The 23,428-nt window shown below is 47.0% G+C and overlaps 1 long non-coding RNA gene across 4 annotated transcripts in view; it reads left to right on the top strand.

Annotated features, from left to right (window-relative positions):
• LOC141422546 (uncharacterized) overlaps positions 1-23,428 on the top strand; it is a 41,088-nt gene that overhangs the window by 5,736 nt on the left and 11,924 nt on the right. For 3 of the 4 annotated variants that reach the window (XR_012447166.1, XR_012447165.1, XR_012447164.1), the window contains exons 2-4: positions 542-680; positions 15,548-16,343; positions 22,949-23,089. This is a non-coding gene — a long non-coding RNA (uncharacterized lncRNA). The remainder of the gene's footprint in view (positions 1-541; positions 681-15,547; positions 16,344-22,948; positions 23,090-23,428) is intronic. The other variant, XR_012447167.1, reaches the window with a different exon arrangement.

Raw genomic sequence — 23,428 nt, 5'->3', positions numbered from 1 at the left:
TAGTCTGTAATTGTTTCTCCAAATTCTTCTATTTTAAGAAATAAAGTAGGAGGAGCAGAGGGTAGAGCACAAGAGGGAAGGGAAGAGGCAGGGAAGAAATGAGGACACCCCAAAGTAGGCAGAATGGGTTGGTGAGAGATGCCAACTGCTCCTCCACACCCCCCATCCCCGTGGTGGCACTGGTATTTCTCAGCTGGGAATGTCTCTATCTGCCAGGGCCAGGTGGCTTTGGGCAGAATGCCTTTCACTGTAGCACAGTCTGGGCTCACTCTGGCAGCGGTGGTGCAGTGACCAGCTTCAACCTTAAGACCTCATCAGGTTAGAGCTGTGCAGCCCTTCCCAGAGAGAGCTCTGCCAGACACATCAGAGCTCTGGCTCTCCTGGGTCCCTTGGGGAGCTCTGGGCATAGGATGTGTGCCTGAGTCACACCCCATGGGCTCTTCATAGGAGTAGAAGGGTGTGGTCAGGCTACCCTGCCGTAGCAACTCCCCCAGGCATGAGAAGCTGCTGGTTCTTGACAGCTCTTATATTTTTGCCCTAGAAATGAATCCACTAATTCCAGTTAACCTTAGAAGCAGTCCCATTGAAAAGAATCATCTGGGATCAAGAGATTCCACCACTGGGTACTTACCAAGGAGAGGAAGTCAGTATGCACAGCAGCACGGTCCACAGCAGCCCAGGTGAGGAATCTGAGTGTCTGTCAACACAAGAATGATAAAGAAAATGTGGTACATGCACACAATGGAATACTAGTCAGCCACAAAAAAATAACGAACGCCTGCCTCAGTGTATGAACGTTGAGGATGTTATGCTAAGAGAAATAAGCCAGGCATAGAAAGAAATGCCATGTGATCTCACTCATTTGTGGTCTGAAAAAGTTGATTATCTAGCAAAGCAGAAAGTACAGCAATGATTACTTCAGTCCAGGAAAGGTCAGGGACTAGGGGAGAGATTGGACAATGGATACAAAGATACAGACAGGAGGGATCAGTGCTGGTGACTGCAGTTAACAAGGACATACTGTGTATTTCAAAATAGCTACAGAGAGCACTGTGGGTGTTCTTACCACAAAGAAATGATAAATATTTGAGGCAGTGGACATGTAATCACTCAAATCTGAATGTTATTCAATGTAGACATGCCCCAGGACCCTACAAATATGCACAATTATTATGTGTTAAAAATGAGCTGTTAATAATAAAAAAATCAGCAGGGCCAGTGACAGCGGTGCCTCCATCTGGACAGGGACCCGTCCCCGCCGCTGGGGGAGGCAGGGAAGGCACCTGAACCCCGGTGGTCGCTTTGGGCTAAGTGGTGTCCAGGCAGAGATCATTTGATCAGCTGTGTTCAAAGGCCCTGAGGGCAAAAGGTCCTGGTGAGTCCTGGAACTGGAGGAGAGCCCTTGTTGAGTGAAATGTGGAAAGAGAAGCAGGAGGTGTGTCTGGTAGCCCCTAGATGCACAGTGCAGGGGGACCCTGGTTTTCCCTGCCTTACAGAAGAATTGCGCTGGCCACTGTGTCGGAGGTGACTGTCTGGGCCAAGGGTGAATGCAAAGGTGTGTTGGGAGGTGGGAGAGGAGGATGGGTGCAGGGCAGGGCAGGGATGGAAAAGTGGGTGGATTAGGTACATGATATCAGAAGGGCAGAGCTCCTGGGCTTGCCAACGGAGTGGGTAAGGAGTGGCTGTGGACTATGTCGCATGGTGGCAGCATTGAAGCTCACATCTGCCCCAGTTCCCAGGATGACAGTCTGGGAACCACACTAGGCGCCCCACCTTTGCTTCTCGAGTCTGGGCGCCATAGCTAGCCATGGCCTCTTCACAGGGCAACTGGAAGCCTCTTGGTGAGGGTTTAGGCACCACAGTTCTCAGACCTGCTTCCCATGGGGGAAACCGTGCTCTTGGTTCCTGTCTGGCCCCTGCAGCCTGCAGCCTTAGACCAGGTTCTGGAAGCTTCCTCGAGCTACACTCAGGGGTGCTGAGGACAGTCCTTCACTGGGCCTCACTTGTAGCAAGGACTGACCCAGTAGGACATTCTGTTTTGCACCCAGGGCTAAATCTTGGGGCTTTTGTCCAGGTGGAGTCACAGCTGAGAAGAAACGTGTGGCCTTTGCCTGAGCTGACTCTGTCAGTGCTGCCGGGGACAGTTCTCACCTCTGTGGGCCTGCGTACAGGTCCCTTGGCAACTCTCCGAGGAGCCTGGCACATCAGAGCCAAGTGGAGACGCCCCTCCCCTCTAACAACGGCTCTTCTGAGAGCATCACCCTGTGTTTGTTTCCTGTTTGCACTTAAGGGCTTTTTTCTCCCCTTGTAGCTTCTGACTGCTTTTTTAAATTGCTATTATTGTACTGTCATTTAATTTTTGCATCTCCAAACTTCCAAGACTCTGGATTTTTCAGAAATTCCCTACAAGTCCCTCACCTCTCTGCCCCCCTTTCTAGCACTCTGTCGGAGCTCTGTCCTTGCCCAGGACCAGTCCCATCTGCAGCACAGCTGTCCTGGGGCCACCTTACCTTTCTCTCCCATGGGAGCCAATGTTGCCTAGTCCTGTGCCTTCAAATTTCCTGATTTTCACTCTCACTTTACCACAATCTGTTAGCTTTAGAGTTAATTCAAAAAATTCTTCCAACACAATCATGAAAATATTGCCCTCACATTTTGTGATAGTTTAAAGAACTGTAGTTCGGTAGAAAGGATTTCTTCTCAGATGTCCTCCACTGCCCACTGGCTCTTGTATCTTTACTGGTGTGTGTGGGAAGATAGAAGTGGGAGGCAGGGTGTCTTTTGTCTGAAGGGATCAGCAAATGTCTCTGTGATAATGTTTGGATAATTTTCCCTCCCTTTGGAACTTTGATTGTTTATTGGTTAGTTGTCAGAGAGTCTAGGTTGTTCTCTTATGAAGCTTATCTTCTGTAAAGTTTATTTTGCCAATGCTTCTTTCTATCTTTAGGGAAGTTTTCTTGTTTTTCTCTCCCCATCTTTCCTTTGAATTGTTTATTTTGCATTGTGTGTTTGGTATTCCTAAGCATGGCATCCTTTTTTATTTTTATTTGTATTTTATGACAGTCTGCATTTTGGATGCCTTCCTTATTAACTCTCCCTTGAATACTTATTCTCTTGCTCTCATTTGAAGAGATCTGTTTACTAAGTTCTAACTATTTCATTGAGATCATACCTCTTTTTCTTTTTCTTCATGGTGATGTTCAATAAAAATCACAGGAAGCCATCATTTTATTAGTATTATTATTGTCATTTTTATTATTGATATTGGTGGGACTGGAGTTTGAGCTCAGGTCCTCATGAGGCGGTTGTTTTAACCTAAGCTCCTTAACTGGGTCGCACCAGAGCAGGCTAAATGAGGAAAGGGAGTCACTCACGCTAAGGTTCCAGCGTGAACCTTAGGTTTCACCCAGCTGAAACCTAGCTCTTTTTACCTGACCTTCTTAGAAATCAGTATTAGAGAGACGACAGCTGCATTTGCCAAATAGGCCAGTTGTAATTGGCAGAGGTTTCCTTTGCATTAATCCTTTCACAGAGCAGGTAACATAAAGTTGTTTCCTCATTGTTCTGTCTTCCTGTCCCTGCCTACAAGGAAAGCAACTTTGAGGTGGTTGGTCCCCTTTATTTCTTTGTGTTTTCTGTCTTCTGCCTTTCTCTGTCTCACCCATTCCTACTAGGCTCATTGGAACACTTATTCTATTTTTTGGAGTCAGGTGTTTCTGGACTCTAGAATCTCAGATGAAGCTGATTAAGATATTTAAACCTGTAGTTGTAGTTTTGTCTTTTGTTGGTGGTGCTCTTGGGGCCCATTCATATTTGAGGAGGAAACATATAGGCTGCCTGTTCCTCAGCCAAGCATCTCTGTAAATGACACTGGCCGTTATTTAGGGCACTTCAAAGCCCTGAGGGCCTTGGTCTGGGCCCTCAGACCAGAGAACAAAGGGCCAGGCCGCCCTTTGTTCTCTGGTCTGTCACTTTCTTCTGTGCCTGGCTCTGGTCCCTCCTGTGTAGGAGAGAGAATGCCTTCCTACAGCACTCCTCTCCCTGACTTACAATCCCTTAGGGTACCCAGGGTACCCACCAGGCCAGAGAGCCTACCGCCCTTTGCCTCCCAGCACCTGCCTGCTCAGCAGTGCTGTAATGCGAGGGTGTTCCACACACAGGTGTTTTTGAGGGAAAACAAAGCAAAACAAACAGGCAAAGCCCTCCTTGGCCCTCTACTCCCCTGCAGGACTTTTCCAGGCAACACCTCTTACCAAATCTTAGATGGATGACAGTGCCTGGCCATGGCTCCCAGGGGCCCTGCCTATTTGGAGGGTTCCTTCCACTCTCAGCAGGGGGCATGACAGTCTCTCTTAGCCACTCTCTCTCAGCTCTTTGCCCACCTCCACAGCCACCCATGCTGTTTCTTCTCTTGGTTTCTCTTTGTCATTCTGATCTAGCAGTGTTGGGGAGTGGGGGCTGTCTCCTGGTCTTCTCTCTTGGGTCTTTAAGGTCTCTCATTCAAAGTCAGGGTCCTGAGAAACAAGTACACACTGAACCTCCAAGGTTGGTCTCCAGCCCGGGCTCTCCCTGACCTGGACATCCAGCTGCCTGTCCTGTTCCACTTGGATGAATTGTCCTGGACACCCAACCACTACTTTCTCTGACTTTCTGTCCTGTCCTACCTTCTTCTTCCTGCCCTTTGTCATGCTGCACATCTAACCCATTGGCAATTCCTACTAGGAACTTGGAATTGTGTCTAGAATTTTCTCTTCTCTCCACCTGTATTTCACCACCTTGTCCAAGCCATATCCTTTACTCACCTGGCCTGCAGCCACTGCCTCATCCTCGCCTCCTTATGGTTGTGTGTGAGGTCTTCTAAACCTTCTCTGTGACACTTCATGGTAGCTTGTTTACATATCTGGCTCATGTGCTACAGTTTCTACAAGGCTTGCTCTCTCCCTCCCTGCCTCCCTTCCTCCCTTCCTTCCTTCCTTTACTCAAATATTTTTAAAACTTCATTGTTTTTTTAAAAGTTTATTTTGAATTGGCAATCATTGTGTTTATTTATGGAATACAATGTGACATTTGATACATTTACAAAGTACAGTGATGAAATCTGGATAAACAAATTTAGCACTTATCATTTTTTTACATACAGGGAACATTTCTGGCTCCCTGCGGCAGCTGACCCTTAGGTCAATGGACACAGGGAGGGTCATTTCTATTCCATGGGTGGCTGCTGCGTTTTAGGCTGACAAGTGTATGGGCTACCCCTCCTCCCATGGCCACTTTTCCTTGCTGTAAAATTCCTGTTTATAACCAGAGTTTTAGAGAAAGAGCCACAACTCTGGGAGTCCCAATGGGACAAGTCCCGGTCACTCATCCCAACATGCTAATTAAAGAGATGAGTAGTGGTGAAGGGCAGAGAAAGATTTGTTCAGTGGCCACATTGGGAAGAACATTTGAAAAGGGGTCCAGTGACCCTACGTCCATTTTCATGGTACAAGCTTTAGGTTGAAATAGAGGAAGACTTGGAGCAGGAGGCAAGAGGCAGGTATCATTAAATGGTCTTGACCAAAGGCGTGATCACCCTCTCAGGATTGGTCTGTGGGAGCTTTGTCACAAGATAATCTCTGGTGCCTATGGGGTAGATTTGACTCTTGTCACAAATATGTTCATGGATCAGCACTGTCTTCTCAGAATCCAAGGTGACTGCAGGGGCAATGTTCAGAGCAAAGGAGACAGATGCAAAGATGGAGGCAGGAAAGCCGAGTTTTTTTCCTGTTTTTAGTTACCCATTGGACAATTGCAGGCCTAAGTGAAGAGTCAGTGCTTGTAGCTGTAAGGCATTCACCAAAATGTTGGAAATGTAGGTCCCAAAAGTGACCATGTGGAGAGGAGTGATCTGGCCAAAAGATTCTTTATTGCTGGGTGGGAGAGGGAGAGAGCCAAGAGAGAGGGAGAGAGAGAGAGAGAGAGAGAGAGAGAGAGAGAGAGAGAGAGAGAGAGAGAGAGAGGCAGGGGCTTAAATACCCCTCAGTGAGACTCAGCATGATCTGATTGGTTAGGATCTTATGGTTCATGCTGATTGGAGGTTGGGGCAGAAGGAGGATTCAAGCTAGACTTGAGGCAGGACTGTGACCCTGGAAAACAGAAGCTTAAAGGTGCAGTAAGAACTGAAACCTATCGTTATTGCCAACATTCCGCCCTTTTTTTGTTTGTTAAGGAAGGGGGCGTTGTGTTCGCTCTGGCTTCTTCGAGCTGGCAAGGGGCGGCGTAGGGGAAGGGAGGGTTAGTTGGCAAACAATGTTGGGGTGCTGACCCTCATGATGGCGTACACCCAGGCTCCGAAAATGAAGATTTCCTCTTCCCTGAAGTTGAGGAAGGTCCCTTGTAGCCATAGGTCATAAAGAGTCTCGAGCCAATCCTCCGACCTCCGCATGATGGGTATCAGCCAACTATCCTTGTGTTTTGGAGGGGTTGGTATCCCTGGAGGTACAACGGGTTAAACTTTTGATTAGCAATAGCAGACATGTAGTATGACACAAGGGAGGAAGCTTAAGAATAGGAGAGGAAGAAACATAGGCATTAGGATGGGCATTGGCCAGGAGAACCACTGTGAAATGTTCCCTAGACAATTTCAAGAGTCCTCCAACTACAGAGAGAGAAATGGGTGGCCATACATTATCTAAGATCCAAATAGGAATATGAGGAGGAGCAAAAAAAGGTGTCTGTTCAGGGACTACATACCTAAGGATCTAAATTCTGCAAAATCCTATAACTGCCAGGAAAGCTGTAAGCTGTCTTACGGTATGGGGATTGGGAAATGGAAGATTGGGTTGATGCATTTATGACTCAGGGAGTAAGTCTGTCCCTTTAAGGCCACACCTAGGTAGGTGACCTGTGGGAGGCAGGGGCTGTCAGGATTTAAATGTAACACTCTTGGATAAAAGAGAGCTTTAGCTCATTATTTTATATAAATTGACACTTTTAACCTTTTAAATGTTTGTACCATATTTAGATAAAGTATAACATAACACTGTTACAATGTGGTCATTTTAGACACATAAGCAAATATGTAAATGAACTCTGATTTAGTAGTACTTAAAAGCTTGACAAGATCAGCAGAAAACAAATAATTTCTTTGATAAAATTTTTCTTTGTAATGGTTTTTTGTAGATGTTACTCAGAGCAGAACAATATTAAGATAACCTTGTTATTTCATAGACATAAAGGATTTGATTTTAGTTTGACATGACCCTAAAAATCTTTTAGGCAACTCTTAGATTATATTCAACTTTAACTTTATCACACACCAAAGTTTTATTATACACTTTTAAAACTTACTTAGACCTTCATACAACATACTAAACCCTTTGATGGTTTGTCCTTACCCTTCCTATTTGAAACAATCTTTAGGACAAACCCTTCTTTCCAAAATCCCTTCTCATCCAAAAAACCATTCCTTTTTCCTTTAACTTCTCAAAAAATACATTTATTACCTATCTATATCCTTTCCAGTTGTTTACTTTGTAACTTGTATTTTAAAATTAACTTTTATAAGAATTTTAAATTTATTATATTATAGGGGCTGGAGCAACTAATTAGTAGCCCTTACTGTTTTTAGAAATAGGCATAAGGCCTTATCGTCCCTCAGGCTTGAGGGGATATTGTTTTGGGTGTGGAAACTGCAAGGGATTTTTGAGTTTTATTTGAATAGGGAGGGCCATCCTGGCTCACCCTATACTCATCTCATCAGTCCACACTGTGGAATCTCTTTGTTCCTGAAGGAGGGGGCAGCAGAGATAGCTGCCTGGGGGGAGGAGAATTTGAGCTTTAATTGAGATATAAATCCCATCCCAGCAGGGACACTGGGGTTTTAGGTACTATGAGGAAAGAGTGACAAAAGAGGAGGTCGCCCCAAGAGCAGGCCAGAGGCCAGGTAAACTAGCGCTCTAGGGGCTAACCAGATTTGCCCCGAATGATAACTTTTGTCACTGGGCCAGGGACCAGGAGAAAAAGGTAAAACAGAGAACTGGGCTCCACTGTCTAGGAGGAAAATGACCTTTTGTTTTTCTGCCATTATGGCTCCTCAACATTGATGCCAAGAAGTGGAGTGTGGCCAGGAGGCTTGGACCCATCAATCTATAGAAGGAGGCATCTCGCCTTCCATCTGGTGATGGGGGCACTTAGACCTCCAGTGGTTACCCTTGCAGAGGGCAGGGTCCCATTTGGGGGTGGGGCTGTCTCCCGGGCTGTTCCCCCTTAAGCATTCTCTGCAGAAGTGCCTCTACTGTCCAGCATGGTAGCAAGTTCAGAATGCAGGCCCCAGTCGGGTGGGGCCCTCTCTGAGAGCAGCAATGAGGCCATGGTGTCTCATCTTTTTCTCTCCTGTTAGTAAGGTCCGGGACATACAGACATAGCCATAAATACAGACATGGCTAGCTGTATTACTTGGTTCAGTGACTTTTTCCCTTCAGCCACAGTCTGAATTTTTTACGAATATCTGGGACTGACTGTTAGAAATTTATCTTTGAGGAGAACCTCTCTCACCTGTGACTCTGAGTCCACCATGGTATGCTTTCTGATAGCGTCCTTAAGATGCTGTAGAAAGGTAAGAGGATTTTTTTCTTTTTAAGTTGTTGCTGTAAAGTAGAATTGTTATTTTACATTGACACCTGACTCTCTGGAGAGCAAGTCTCTGAACTGTTCTGGGCTTCAGTTTCCTCACTTGAAGAATGAGGGATCTGGTCTAGGTTAAACTATGTTTTTCCACTATGAAATGGCTGAAGTGACATTAATGCCACTTATCTTCTTTACCATTTTTAACTTTTTTAGTAATGTTGGGGAATTGAACCCAGGGCTTTGCACATGCTGGGCAGACATTCTCCCATTGAGCTACTTCCTCAGCCCCAAATATTATTATTATTATTATTTTTTACTTTGGCTGTACTGGGCTTGAACTCAGGACTTTATGCTTGTAAGCAGCACTCTACTGCTTGAGCCATATAATCATTTCCAACCTGAGTGGCCTGGGCCAGAACCCATTGCTTTTCTAATGAGATAAGAGTCTGGTCTAGTAGAAGCAAAATATCCTTTCATGTCAGTTGAAAGGTTTGGATCACAGAGATAAAGGCTTGGATGTATTTGTCTGGGCATCAGTACAGCTGTTTAGATGTTTTTAAATTTCCCTTAGATCTGATAACTGGAAGGGGACGTAAAACTTGCCCTCTTCCTACCATTGCCTGTTGAAGAGGGAAGCACTTGTTTAGAGGTTCTGAGTATTGGGGTGGCTTAGAGGGTAGAAATTTGTATAGGGGACCTCAGTTTACTTTTTTACTTTTACAGAAAAGGTCTAATTGGAGTATGGTATTGTAATTTAAGGAACCCTGTAAAGGCCACTTCTCTTGGTCACCCAAGGCATACTGAGGCTGTATTCAGTACAAAGCTTCCAACATCTACCAGCCAGAAGACTGGAAGATGCAGGTCCCATCTAGAAAGAACAAAATGCTAGGATCCTGTCTTTTAGCTAACAGCAGGCAGCCTCTTTAATAAAGCCTACCTTTTTAACAAAGAAGTCATTTGTAAAGTTAGAGAAGGGCATTCAGAGGGCATTTCAGGCCAATAACAATACCATATGGGACAACTAGTGTTAATATCTGGAGGGGAAAATTTATGCTGAGGCCAAAGGTATAGAAAATTTTAAATGAGAAGTTTAGAGACCACAGTAATGTCTATTTTGTTATTTCTGGAACTATAACATTGAGCTAACAATTGGCTGGACCTGATGCCCTGAGGTGTGAGGTGGGGCTAGGAGCAGGACTTGTGCAAGGTGCCACTCCCTCCACACACACCTGGGACAAATGACCCTGACTACCTAGGCCTGATCCTGTGGCTTGTTGCCCCTCCCCGCTTCCCGTGTACTCTGTGCATGTTTATTCTAGGGGAAGTGGTGGTGGGCTGCAGCCATCGCCACATGTGTGTGGCTGGTGGCCAGGATGTACTGGGTCCTGTCTATGGATTTTCTTAGCTATGGCAGGTGCTTTTGCTGTGTCCAGGAGCTGGCATCCTGTGCACAGTTGCACCTGTTTGCTTTCCCTCCTCCCCTTGTGTGGGTGGAGTTACAGCATGAGCATGGCAGCTGCAGTTTTTTTAAGCACTTTGGTAAAGCAGCTGATTTAAAGTTACTTTAGACTGAGAGGCCTGGCAAACTAGTTGGAATAACTTAAGTCATAAGGTACCATGCTACAGGTTTTTCATGGGAGGCAGGGTCCCAGTAAGCCCAGGGAGGAGAAGGCAGACAAAGGACATGTGGTGAGACCTTGGAGGAGGCAGCAAAGGTGAGCTGACATCTTAGGTAAGGGAGGGGAAAGCAGAGTCTGGAGACATGATACATGCTTAAGGGATTAGCCATTACCTGTGTCTCCAGGTTGCTCCCATTGATTGGTACTGGCAGGCTTTCAGCAAAAACGAAACCTCCACTCTCTGGTCGCCAAATAAATCATAGGCTTGGTCTCAGCCCAGAGGAAGGGAGCATGAGCTCTCCCAGAGCTGGAACCGCCTTGAGGCCAGAATTGGCAAGGAGTGGCTTGCTTAACTCCATGACAGGGAAAGTTTTTCAGGAAGATAGGAGGAGATAGGTATGGTAAGCAGTGCAAGAAGTCTGTTTACGTGGGGAAGGAGGAGGTTTGGAGAGGAATTGGCTGATTTAGAAACTGGTTTACAGGCTGATAGAATCTGCGCAGGGGAACAGAAAGTACAGAGGGAGGGTTTGAAGTCAGAGAGCCAGATTTAGACAGAGGTATGAAAAGGCTTGGACATAATGGAATCTCTCCCCATCGTCTCGATCACTCACAATAGTTATATAGATCCCGTAAAAGGTTGGGATCTAAAAACCTGAAAAGGGGCCAGTGACTTTGGTTGTCTAAAGGATAAGTGGGCCAAATTTGGGTGCAAAAGTGGATCGAGGTTTTTGGTTTTATGTCTGGGGTCAAACCCAAGGTGACCAAATTATTGAGGAGGCATCTCAATGGGGAGTCAGATGGCAGAGAAGATGTAGAGGCACCCATTATGAGGGACCCAGTCCCGGAATGGGAGAGGAGGATATTATGTACTGTGGAGCATCCCTGCGCAGCACAAATATTGAGAAAACGCAAAGTGCACGAGAATCAGTCATCACTGAGTTCAGGTGGTTTGCAGGCCAGAGGCTGGCGGCTTGGATTACTTAGGCCTAGGTTTTGTAGGGTCCCGGATCCCGTAAAATCTAAGCCCTGCAGAGAAGGGGATCCCTCTACCATCTGAGCTGCCCAGAGATAGCCCAAAGCAGGGGAAGTGTTCTAAAACCCCAGAGACACCAAAGGGAGGGACCGCAAAGGGAGCCCAAGAAGGGTAGGTGGACTCACCAAAGAATGTCCGGTGTTGGATGCAAGTGAGGGTGATCGGGAGGATGAGTCCTGGCCAGTGTTGTCCTCAGGGTGGTCGTGGGGCGAGTCGGAATGGGGGTCCCACCAGGATTAGTGGGGAGCCCCCATCCGAGTCAAGGCACCAAATGTAAGGCAAATGTAGGCCCCAAAAGTGACCACGTGGAGAGGAGTGATCTGGCCAAGAGATTCTTTATTGCTGGTGGGAGAGGGAGAGAATTGAGAGAGAGAGAGAGAGAAGGGCAGGTGCTTAAATACCCCTCAGTGAGACTCAGCATGATCTGATTGGTTAGGATCTTATGGTTCATGCTGATTGGAGGTTGGAGCAGAAGGAGGATTCAAGATAGACTTGAGGCAGGACCATGACCCTGGAAAACAGAAGCTTAAGGGTGCAGTAAGAACTGAAGCCTATCGGCGTCATTATTGCCAACAGTAGCAACAATAGTTTTTAAGTACCTGTTACACTTCCCCCTATGTTTAACCATTTCTCAATTCTGAGGGAATTGGGGTTGGCCAATGTGGCTTGTAGGTTCCTGGCTCGGTGATGAACTGGTACTTGAGAAATAGAGCAGTAGACAAGTTCTAATGGACTAAAGTATAAAAGTGAAAAGAGTCAGTAGTTTAAGCCTAAAGCTGTTATAACTCGTAATACAAGAGGAGTCCAAAGTCAGAAGAGATTTAATTAAATAAATAGTGCAGGGGATCCTCTTTTTTATAATAACTCTGTGAGTATGGAGTACAAAAATGTGGTTGGAAACAGTGGAAATAGTCATTTTCTCATCTCTGTTTAAATAGAAGGTTTTCGCCAAAGGTATGAGTTTGCCTTCTATGCTAAGGTGTCTAGTGGAACGTCACCTTAAACATGCATGAGATGAACTAACAAAATGCAAAAAATGAAGCAGCTACAGGTCTATTAGTTATTTCTGGAAATTCCAGGGGCAGATTAAGTTTTTCTTGTTCAGTGCTGTTGTGTTGTAGAGGCTCATCTTCTTTTATTTTATTTTTAATCAGCATACACTGATAGTACAAGGGGGTTTTATTGTCATAATTCTGTAGATTCGTATGTGTATTTTGGACAAGTTCACACCCTCCATTATCTTCTCTTAATAGAGGCTCATCTTGATCGTGAAAGCAAGTGTCAACACTAGAGAAATGTTTTGGATTGGTAATGAGTGCTGCTTAGTGGGGATTCCTTACCAGACAATCACCAGTAGGCCAGATATTCTTTTATATGTCTTAGAAAGCCACAACACAAAGGGGCATGGGTGACCATGGCCTTATGTGCACCTTATGGATGAGCTGCTGGGATTTCTTCCAACCTAGAAATAGAGCATGTTTTTCTCATGTGATTCTCTCTGAGGCTGCTGTAGATCATGGAGTCAGACCTTCCTGACACTTGTTAAGACCTTAGCCACCTAGAGACATGCAGAGTGGGCCAAAGGGAGCATTTGTCTCATCTCTTTGGAGTCTCAGGACTCTTGTGTAGATAAATCTTGAATAGGTCTGTCTCTACTGCCATCAAATTTTTAGTCTCCATTAAGTCAGTCATCATAGACTCAACTAACACACAAATGATACATAAAGACAATTACATTAATTCAAAGTATACTCTTAGATAAACCTTCCCATGGCCTTTTTTTTTGGTCATGGTTTTACAATTATAAACCACTAGAATCCTCCTTAGGGAGCTCCAAGGTAGAGTAAATACTTTGCATTCTTATGCAAATCACAACAGAGATCTCAAACACCCTGGCTTCCTGGTGTACCTTATATCCCTTCCCTGCTAATTATCAATACAAAGTTACCGGATCCAAATTTTCCTGTCACACAAATGGCAGAAGCCCAAAGTAATTCAAATGAACCTAAATGAATCAAAAGAGCCCTAAATGGCAAGGGAAAGGAAGGACAAGGCCTGAAATGTACTGCTTGGGGAGAACTTCTCAAAGTCAGACTTTGGGTCCTGTACAGTCCAAACAGTCATTGCTCTATCTCACAAATGATGGCAAGGAAGCAGTTGATGCAGTCCAAAATAGAAGGAAAAGGAGGGAGTCTAAAATAAATGTGATTTGGGTAACTGCCTGGGACCTTCCTTTGCTTCCCTTTTCATCTAGGGTTTACTTGCTGTAAGTGGTATATTGCCTAGCAAAGGTATTTTATCTTGGCTGGCTTGTCAAAGTTGTGACTAGACTTTGAGGCTTGGCCACTTGTCCCAATGTACCAAATAAAGAGATGAGTATAGTGAAGGGCAGAGAAAAGAAATGTATTCAATGTGATGATATTGGGAAGAATAGGTGAAGGGGTCCAGTGACCCCAAGTCTGTCTTTGGGGTACTGATATAAGATCTAGGTTGAAATAGAGGAAGACTTGGGGCAAGGGGCAAGAGGCACGTTTCGTTAAGTGATCTTATCAAAGGTGTGCTCACTGTCTCAGGATTGGTTAGGTGGAAGCTTGTCACAATAAGAAAGTCCTTGGTGCCTGTGGAGTAGATCTGACTCTTGTCACAAAGCTGTTCATATGTCGGTCCTATTTTCTCAGACTCCAAGGTGGCTGCAGGAGGCAAAGACACAGGAAAGGAGACAGATGCAAAATGGAGGCAGGGATGCCAAGCTTTTCTCCTGTTTTTAGTTACCCATTGGACATTTACAGGCTGGCTCATGAGAGCCAGCGCTTTTAGCAAAGCTGCCTGTTAAACATTTCATTCTGGTATCTGCATTGGCTATGTGCTCAAGGAAGAGGGTGCACAGACTGTGGGGGGACTTCACGTTTGGTTTGAATCAATCATAAAAATCCATTTCTCCATCAGGGACTGGTTTAATGGTGAATACAACTCAGTTCTGATTAATGTAACTTGAGGGTAAGTCAACTTGGCACTATGCGGGAGGGGGCAGGGAGTAGGATGGGGGTGGGAATGTTTTTTTCTCTTACAAAATGATTGGGTCCCACAGGGGAAGGCTCTTTCTGCCACAGCCTGCCTTTCTTCCTGCTTCCTGTTATGTGAGAATGGTGTGCACATCATGCAGCCACACTGGGCTCATGAGGAAATGCAAGGGACCCAGAGGCTGGAGGAGTTTGAGCCATGGGATGAGTCTTGGAACCACGGGCTTCCAGACTTCTTGACTCTGACTGTGGCTGTCAGTGTTCTGTATTTGTACCCCAAAGCACCCTAAGTTTACTGTCCCCTACCCCATCCTGGAAACAGAGCTGGGAGGAGGAGGGGATCTCATGTTCTCATCTAAAGCTTTTACTGTGCAATGCCAGGGGTTTACTTGAACACTTCGGCTTGGCCTTGGACCTGCAAAAGGAGGCTTCATGCTAGATGGGGTGCCTTTGCCAGAAACCAGAATTGTTTTGAATTTTTCTCCTTAGGGCAGGGGCCAAGGGAGAGGCAGAACAGAAGAGGCTCCGTGTGGGAAGGCCCAACTGAGACTTTTCAACTGAGGACTGTGCACTGTGCCATAGCAAGGTCTGCCATGCAGCCTAGGGGACTGCCTGTCTCCCTAGACCTGAAGGAAGGCTTGCTGTGTAGACAGCCCTGTATGTTTTGTGGTTTGTGCCCATCTGTGTGCATGGATCCAGGGAAGGGGTTAAGTTTGCTATTTCAATCATATGAAATGAAAATCACAGAAAGCATCATTTTGGACTAGGTTCTTGCTATGAGCCCCAATAGACCAAGTTAAAACTCAAAATGGAGTCACTCTTGCTAAAGTTTCTTGTCACCAGCAACCAAGCTGAACTGAAGATGTTTTGTATCTGACCTGAATGCCAAAAAGTCAGGATTAGAGAGAGAATAGGCAGGCCGGCTTCCCAGACAGGCCAGCTTCAATGGGTGTGGTACTGAACTTCTCTCTGCTTTGATACTTGTGCAAAAAATGGGAACTTAAACTGATGCCAGCCAATCACTTACTTTCCTGTTCTGTCTCCCTGTCCCTGGCTTCCAGCGAAGGTAACTTTGAACTGACTAAGGCTCTGTTTTGGTCTTCGTTTCTGTTTTCAAGTCCTTTTTATCTATAAAACCTATCTTCAATGCGCAGCTCATTTGAACACTTACTGTATTTTATGGAATGAAGTGTTGTCCAATTCTAGAATCACAAATAAAGCCAATTGAGTTCTTTAAACTAAATTGCTGTAATTTTGTCTTTTGACAGATCATTGCCAAGTGATGATTTGGCGACAGTTGGCAAAGCTGACAAAGGAGAGAAAGTCTTCATTGAAGGAGGCAGTCAGGACTGAAGGGGAATGGGCTGCACGAAGCCTCCTGGAATTTCCCAGAAATACTGAGGAGGACTTTAGAACTTTGACTGAGCCTTGCATGGGCCAAGCCGGCTTCTCCAGCTTTCCAAGGATCCTCGAGCTGCTATTGCATCTTCTCTCTGCATCCTCCTTTAGTTCATTTAGCTAGACATTGTGTGGCAGATAGAATTGTGTTGCTCCCCCACACACCAGATACCCACAACCTAATTCTAGGACCTGTGAAGATGTTATTCTACATGGCAGATGTGATTAAGGTAAGGACCTTGAGACGGGAGACTTTCCTGGATTATATGGTCTAATCTAATCACAAAAATGTGGAAGAGAGGGTTGGAGGAGTAACTCAAGTGGTAGAACACCTGCCTAGCAAGTGTGAGTCCCCGAGTTCAAGTCCCAGTGTCACAAAAAACATAGGAAAAAATGTAGAAGAGGAAGACAAAAGAGTGATGTAGAGAGAGGTGAGATGAGAAGGACTTGGATACCATTACTGGCTGGAGATGGAGGAAGGGAACCATCAGGCAAGGGATGTGAGCAGCGTCTGGAATCTTCAGCCACCATGAAAATGGGACCTCAGTCCCCAACCAAAAGGAAATGAGTTCTCCCCTGGAACATCTGATAAGGAACAAGCCCTGCCAACACCTCAACTCTAGTGCAGTGACACTGCACTAGAATTTTGTCCTCCAGCAATACAAGGTAATTAATGGCTTGGTATTGTTTAAGCCCCTACAGATGTGGTGGTTTATTATAGCAGTGTGCAGTAAAGGGTGAATTCCTGTGAAACCCTAAACTCTCTGAAAGTCTAAGGGTGGGCCTTTTCCTGGCTCCTGGGAGATAACTTCTGAGTGCTTGGGATTCCAAGGCATTCCTGCCTGAGAGGAGGATGTTTGTATATCTGAAGCTTTGTATCACACCAGACAGTTTGCTAACAGTATGATATATAGCTTAGTCCTCTCAGGTTGTTATAACAAAGTACCACAGGCTGGGTGGATTATAAACAGAAATTTGTTTCTTCATAGTTCTGGAAGTTCTTAAGTGTTTCTCAGAGGCCCGTGTGTTAAAGGTTTGGTCCCTAATTTGGTGCTATTGGGAGGTTGTGGAACCTTTAATAGGTGGGGCCTAGTGGGAGATCTTCAGATCAGTGTATGTGTGTGTGTCTGTGTATGTGTGTCTGTATATGTGTGTGTGTCTGTGTGTGTGTATATATGTGTGTGTGTCTGTGTCTGTGTATATATGTGTGTATGTCTGTGTGTCTGTGTCTGTGTGTCTGTGTGTGTGTATATATGTGTGTGTGTGTGTGGGGGGGGTGTTCCTGAAAACTATAGTGCCCAGGTCCTTCCTCTTTGCCTCTCTCTTTCTCACGTTTTCCTTTTTGCATCTGGCCGTTAGGTGAGTAGGTTTGCTCTCCCTCCCACCATGAAGTGCTGCCTTGCTGCGGCGCCAAAGCAATGGGATCAACCAATCATGGTCTGAACCGTCTAAACTATGATTCAAAATACATCTTTTCTCTTTACAGGCTCTCACAGATCCTCATTGCAGTAAAAGCTGACTAACATAAGTTAGTCAAGGTGTGAGCTGGGCTGGTTTCTCCTGAGGCCTCTGTCCTTGGTTTGTAGATGGCTGTCTTCTCTGTGTGTCCTCACATGGTCTTCTCTGTGTGTGTCTGTGCCCTAATCCTTTCTCTTCTAAGGACACCACTACTATTTGGGACCCACTCTTATGACCTCATTTTATCTTAGTCACCTCTTCAAAGGCCCTATCTCCATGCTATCACGGGGTTAGGGCTTTAACATATGAATTTTGGGGCAGCATAATTCAGCTCAGAATAGTGATGAATGGCTGCTTTTGTGTGCCGGGCTCCTGGGCTATCCTGGACATCGTTTGACTTATCAGGGGCTGGAGGGAATAGCTGAATCAGTCATATGGGCTCTGCACGTGCCTAGGACTGACCCCCGGTAGAAACCTTGGATGGTCACATGCCACATAGTATAACTTGGAGAGTTAACTACACTGGGAGGGGACACCTGAAAGTTCTCTTGGTCTTTTGTGGACTCTTCCCCTTGTTCCTCTGTTCTTTGCTGACTCTAATCTGTATTTTTTCATTATAATTAACATAACTGGGCACTAGCAATTTTTCTGAGTTCTGTTCTTCTAGAGAGTCACTGACTGAGGGACCTCAATAAAGCAGCTGTAGAAAATGAATACATGTGGCAGAGAAACCCAACTGTGACACAAGTTATGCTGCGATAGGAATAATGACAGCCAATTAAAATCTGGCATTTCCCAGATGTGTCAATGTGGATAATAGGGTCTCTGACTTTCCTAACTGGGCCGGGGCAGGGGTCAGGTGGCAGGAGAAGGTGCTGAAGGAGGGTCACAAGGCATCAGGACAGAATGGGTAGAGGTCTCCTTCCCTGGCTACACCCTGGGACCAGCTACTTCCTGATCTTTGCTTTCCTTGTAAGAAAGCATGTTCTGAAAAGAATCTTGAATCCAGGTCTGAGGGAAGGGCTCAGTCCCCTTCCCTCATCCATGCTGAGGAGCCAGTGGCATAGCAGTCGAAGAGGTGCCCTGTCTCTCAGAGGATCCTGAGAGGAGAATCAGGATCCATAATCCCAATCCCTACCACCTTTTAGCAGTTCCCAGGCACAGCAGCAACATGGCTGTCCACAGAGAGCACTTAACTCTCCGTGCTGCACAAGATGTGTGCCCATCCAGGGTTTCCACAGGTCCTAGGTGTGGAGAACCCATATGGTTGATTTAGCTATTCCTGCCAGCCCCTTAGAGGTCAAACTATGTCCAGAATGGCAGCTGAGTGAGCCCTTTTTTGCAATGAGCTCATGTATGGCTGAAGATGCCACATGGGAGTCAACCCCCACGCAGCTGTCTCCACCACTCCTTGGCCATGTGCCTTGCCTGACACCAGACCCCTCCTCCCCCCAACAGGGACACCATGTCTTCCTATTTGGCTCTGTCTGTCCAGCCTGTGCCAGCTGCTCACTTGGGAATAGCTCTGAGGAGATTCCACTGGGCTCTACAGTTTGTGAACATCTCACAGTAGCCACACTGTGCTGACTTCTTGATGGATGTCAGGCTGGGTCTAGGGTGGGGAAGACAAGCCTGCCTGAGTGTGTCCTGAATGTGAACAATGGTGAGGGCACAGACTACAGAGGGAAGGAGAAAGGGACCTGTCACAGGGATGGAAGGGAGGGAGGTGGGATCACACTGATGACTTCTCAGGGACTCCCACCACCTCAGAACCCAGTAGACACCACAGGGGCCCTCCTAGCCAAAGTAGGAACCCTCTAGATTGGCAGAGTAGATATTTCCAAGTGTCTATTGTGTGCCAGGTTCTGTGCTGGGAACCCCTTGGGGTCACCTTTTAATTTTCACAGTAGCTCTTGAGGTAGTCATCGTGATCTTTTATTACCAGTCAAGGAACAGGCCCAAAGAGGTGATTTCTCTATGATAGATAGCAGGAGGCAGAGCTGGATTTGATTCAGGGCTCTGAAGCCTTCATTCTCACTGGTGATGCTAAATACCACCAAAAAACTTTCTTTTTTTCTGGAAAAAACTTTCTTCAGATATCAGAGGTCCTCCAGTGCCCACAGTGGGCAGGAGCTCTAAGCAGCTCCTGTGCAGACACGTAGGTGCTGCCTGCCCTGACAGTCCAACACTGATGTCAGGGCCAGATCCTTCCCTGGGGATTGTTGGTGTGGGGACAGTTCAATCATTTGTAATCTTTGCTACAAATGTGAAGCTGTGTCCTACCAAGCATGACCCCCTAACACTACAGCCCCCACCCCTCCAGATGTTTCAGGTCCATAGAGGGTGGCTGTGCACTTGACCAGCAGCTAGGCAAGGTATCCTCCTTTGCCAGGCCCAGGGCTCTCGGGGAATTGGTGTCTGGCCCCCTTACTTCTGCCCTTAGCCTGTGCTGAGACCCTCCTGTTTCTTTTGGACCTCAGATCCACTTTTGCTATCCAAGGACTCATTTTCCCTCATGGTGGACCTCCCTGGAGTCCACTCCTGGGCCTAGCTCCTGAGAGCAGTGCATCTGTCAGGCTTGGCCAGGCTTCTCCCTCAACGTCTCCCAGTGGACCCTGACTCTGGGATCAGCCACATGTCCCAGTGCACAAAGCAGTGGCATAGCCAACTCAAGTACACACATACATACATGCACACACATGTACACACAATACACATGTATGTGCACATACATGCACGTACTCATGCACCCTGCGATTATGATTTTCCCTAGGGCACACATCCTTATTCTATCTGTGCTTCAAATCCGATAAAACCGAATTCCAGACTCCTCCCAGCCTTGCTGTGGATGACCCCTAGCCTGTCAGCCTAGCCTGGTATCTGGCTGCCACTAGGTGAGCACCCTACCTTGACACATTGTGCCTGGACTCTGGGCTGTGAGGGTAGGTGTGAAGGGAGTGTGGAGCAGGTCCCCAGGCAGAAGGGGTCAAGGATAGAGGAAGAGGGAGCAGAAATGGGTGGCTGACTGGAGCCCCCACTCAATGCTATCTTTGGAGGGGGAGAGGTGGCCTCTGCCTCCTGTTCTCAGGGCCCCTTGGCTGGCTGAGTGCACTTCCTCACAGTGGGTGGCCTGTCCTGGGAGGCTGGGCGGATTCCTCCCTCCCAGGCCTCTCCTTCCTTCTCAGCTTCTGGTTCTCAGGAAGGAAGGAAGCAGACCCTGCCAGTGACTGCACAGACCCTCTTCTCTGACCTAAGCAGGGAGGTGTCACCACTCCTGCCCAGTGAGTGAGCTCAGAGAGAGCCCCTGGGCAGCACAGCCAGGAGGTGGTCTGGGCCTGTCTGCCCCAAGGTGACCTCTCAGAGTGCCTGGTTGGGGGGGGTCTGTCTCAGAGCCCTCAGCCCTGCCCCCTGTGTGCTGGAGACAGGGAACTCAGTTGCTGTGGAGTGGGGCATCTTTCAGAGAAGCACAGTCTGCCTGGGGCAGCTTAAGGCTGTGGACTTCTCTTCCATTCCCTGGTGGTCTCTCCAAGATCTGCCCACATTCTGAGCAACTCCTTGCAGGTCAGGGACCACAAGGCCATGTCTGCCTGGGTTTGAGAGTGGAGCCTTCCTCCTACCCTGGTTGTGTAGGCAGAGGCCACACAGGATCTCTGGGCCCAGGTCTCTGTCCTGCCTGTCCTGGAGAGCACAGCAGGGAGTACAGAAGACTGTTTGTGTTCCCTCCTCCCCATTCACACTTCCAACCCCATCCCAGTTATTAATGTAAGGAGGTGGGGACTTTGGGAGGTGATTAGGTCATGAGAGTGTAACCCTCCTGGATGGGATTGGTGCTCTTATAACAGAGAACTCAGAGAACTCCTTCGTTTTCTCACCAGGGCACAGTAGAAAGGTACCATCTAGAATAAGGAAGGGGCCTCACCAGACTCTGAATCTGCTGGTGCCTCGACCTTGGACTCCCAGCCTCCAGAACCATGAGAAATGCATATCTGTTGTTCATGGTGCTTTGTTACAGCAGCCTGAATGGACTAAGTTACTGTGAGGCCTGCTCTGGCCCCTGCTGCTCTGCCAGCCCGCTCATCCTCAGGTTACTGTTCTCATCCACCCTCTCCAGACACTTGGTCAGGCAGATCATAGGCACATCCCTGCTGTGCACTGCCCACTTCTTAGCTGTAGTCCTTCCCATTGAGCCCGTGGCCCTTCTGATGGTGACATGTATGCCACAACTGGAAGCCTGTGTGAGCTACCTACCCAATGAGTGGCATGTGATGCTGTGGATTTGTTGTTTCGGGAGCTCTGACAGGATGCAGAGGGGACAGCCTGCCTGTGCTGCATGAGGCCTGCATCTAACCGGGAAACTGGGAGGCCAGGACTTTGATCATCTGGGTGGTCTCTCCTTGTTTGGTGGTTGACACAGCCTATAGGCTGGAGTGGCTGGTGGTAACCTCAGCATATGGCCTGTCCAGGTGACTAGCTGGATTCCAAGAGAACCAGGTGGAAGTAAGATTGTCATTTGGTGGTCACACAGTGTCACTTCCCTGTAGTTACAGGCATTTCCAGATTCATGGTGAAGGGACATAGACTTGCTCCATAAAGGGCTGCCAGGTCACACTGGGAGAGAAGGATGGGATGGGAGAGATGGTGCTGGCAGTGAGAATATAACCAGCTACCATACACATGGGCAGAGCAGATTAATTCATCCAGCATATTGTCCAAGCTCCTAGTGTATGCCAGACCCCTGCTAGCTGTTGGGGACACAAAACAAACACATACACATGGTCCTAGCAACCCTGGAGCCCGCAGTCTACTGGGGAGGTGGAAAAAAATGGAGAGCAGAGCTGAGTTCTGTGTGGTCCTGTGCCTCTCACCAGATACCACCAAACATACACCAGGTCTTAAAAGCTTTGTTGCAATGGGTCAGAATGCAGAAGTTGGACCTGACACGAGATTTCAATGTCTGCTCTCTCAGTCCCTGTGGGCTTACCAGTTGTTAGCTGGGGGACCTCAGAGCAGGGGATGGGGTTCAGCATCTCTCAAGGGCAGGCTGGGGCAAATGCTGAGGCTGACCCCCCTCACTCTCTGTCTCTCTAGGTCTCTCGATCTTACTCTCTCTTAGTCTAACTCTGTCACTACTCTCACTCTCTCCGCCCCTCCTTCCCTCTCCCTTAACTTTCTCACTCTCTTATTCTCTCTTCCTCTCCCTCCCTCTCTCCCCTGGTCCTTCCCTGTCTCACGCACATGTCACTCATTCTCTCTCCCCCTCTGCCTCCATTTTTCCAACACAGGTGTCATATGTTTCCTATCATAGTGTGAGGCACCAGAATTGTATTGTGAATAAGACTTGGTCTTGCCTTGCCCTATAGCCTGAATCACTAGGGAGACCTTCAGATCAGGGAAGCCACCAGCTCAACTTACACCCTTCCGACTTTGTCCTGACCTGGTCTTTGTGCCCTGCTGGGAGATGAGGGCATCCTGGGGAAGCTGCTGTAGGGCACAGGGGACTGGGCAGGACGTTAGCCTCAGCTCCCCTACCAGGTGGGATGCATAGGCTCGGCTTGCTAACACTGTGCTTTAACCCTGGCATGGCGACAAAGTAAGGCAGTGCAGAAAGAGTTGGCCAGGATTCCTAACTATTTTTTGAACCATGCACCTTGTTGGCAATTTGATGAGCCCTCCTCAAAATAATGGTTTGGATGCATCAATAAAATCCAGAGGATCATAAAACAAGTCAATTACATTGAAATACAGTCACCAGACTGCTTAAAAGGAACATTTTGCTTTCAAGAGTATATGAGTTTCTTCATTACATGTTACAGGACAAGCTGTAGCCCCAGTAGTGATGAAGGTGATGGAGATTTCGTGGAATGTGGTGTGATTTTCTACAGGTGCTTGGTGTTCTCCATATTTACCTGCAAGGAAGTCTGAAGCCTCATCCTGCCCAGGGACTCAGCTACTCAGTAAGCTACTCAGTTCCATCTGAGCCTAGATGCGACTTCAGTCTGTGGTCCCTTGGCCCATCCTGTGGGTCATCTCCCATTCTCCCCAGTGGTTGCTTTTCCTTCTGCTCTGAGCACAATCTCCTCACATTACACAGACATTTGGGGCTGAGGTTTTGGCTGCATTTTTCAAAATTTCTCTTCATTCGCACAGAAACCTGAGCAGCTCCTGCAGCTGATTGCATCATCAATCATTGCATGACTGTGCTGCACGCCCAGATGGAAAATCTGTTATTCGTTTCTTTTTCCTCTTTGAATTTTCTCTCTCTGCCTCTGAATGGGGATTAGAAATCAGAGTCC

Source organism: Castor canadensis, chromosome 4 (assembly GCF_047511655.1).
Source record: "Castor canadensis chromosome 4, mCasCan1.hap1v2, whole genome shotgun sequence".
Taxonomy (NCBI): domain Eukaryota; kingdom Metazoa; phylum Chordata; class Mammalia; order Rodentia; family Castoridae; genus Castor; species Castor canadensis.
The sequence above is the reverse complement of the archived record's forward strand: the minus strand, read 5'-3'. Positions and strand labels throughout refer to the sequence as shown.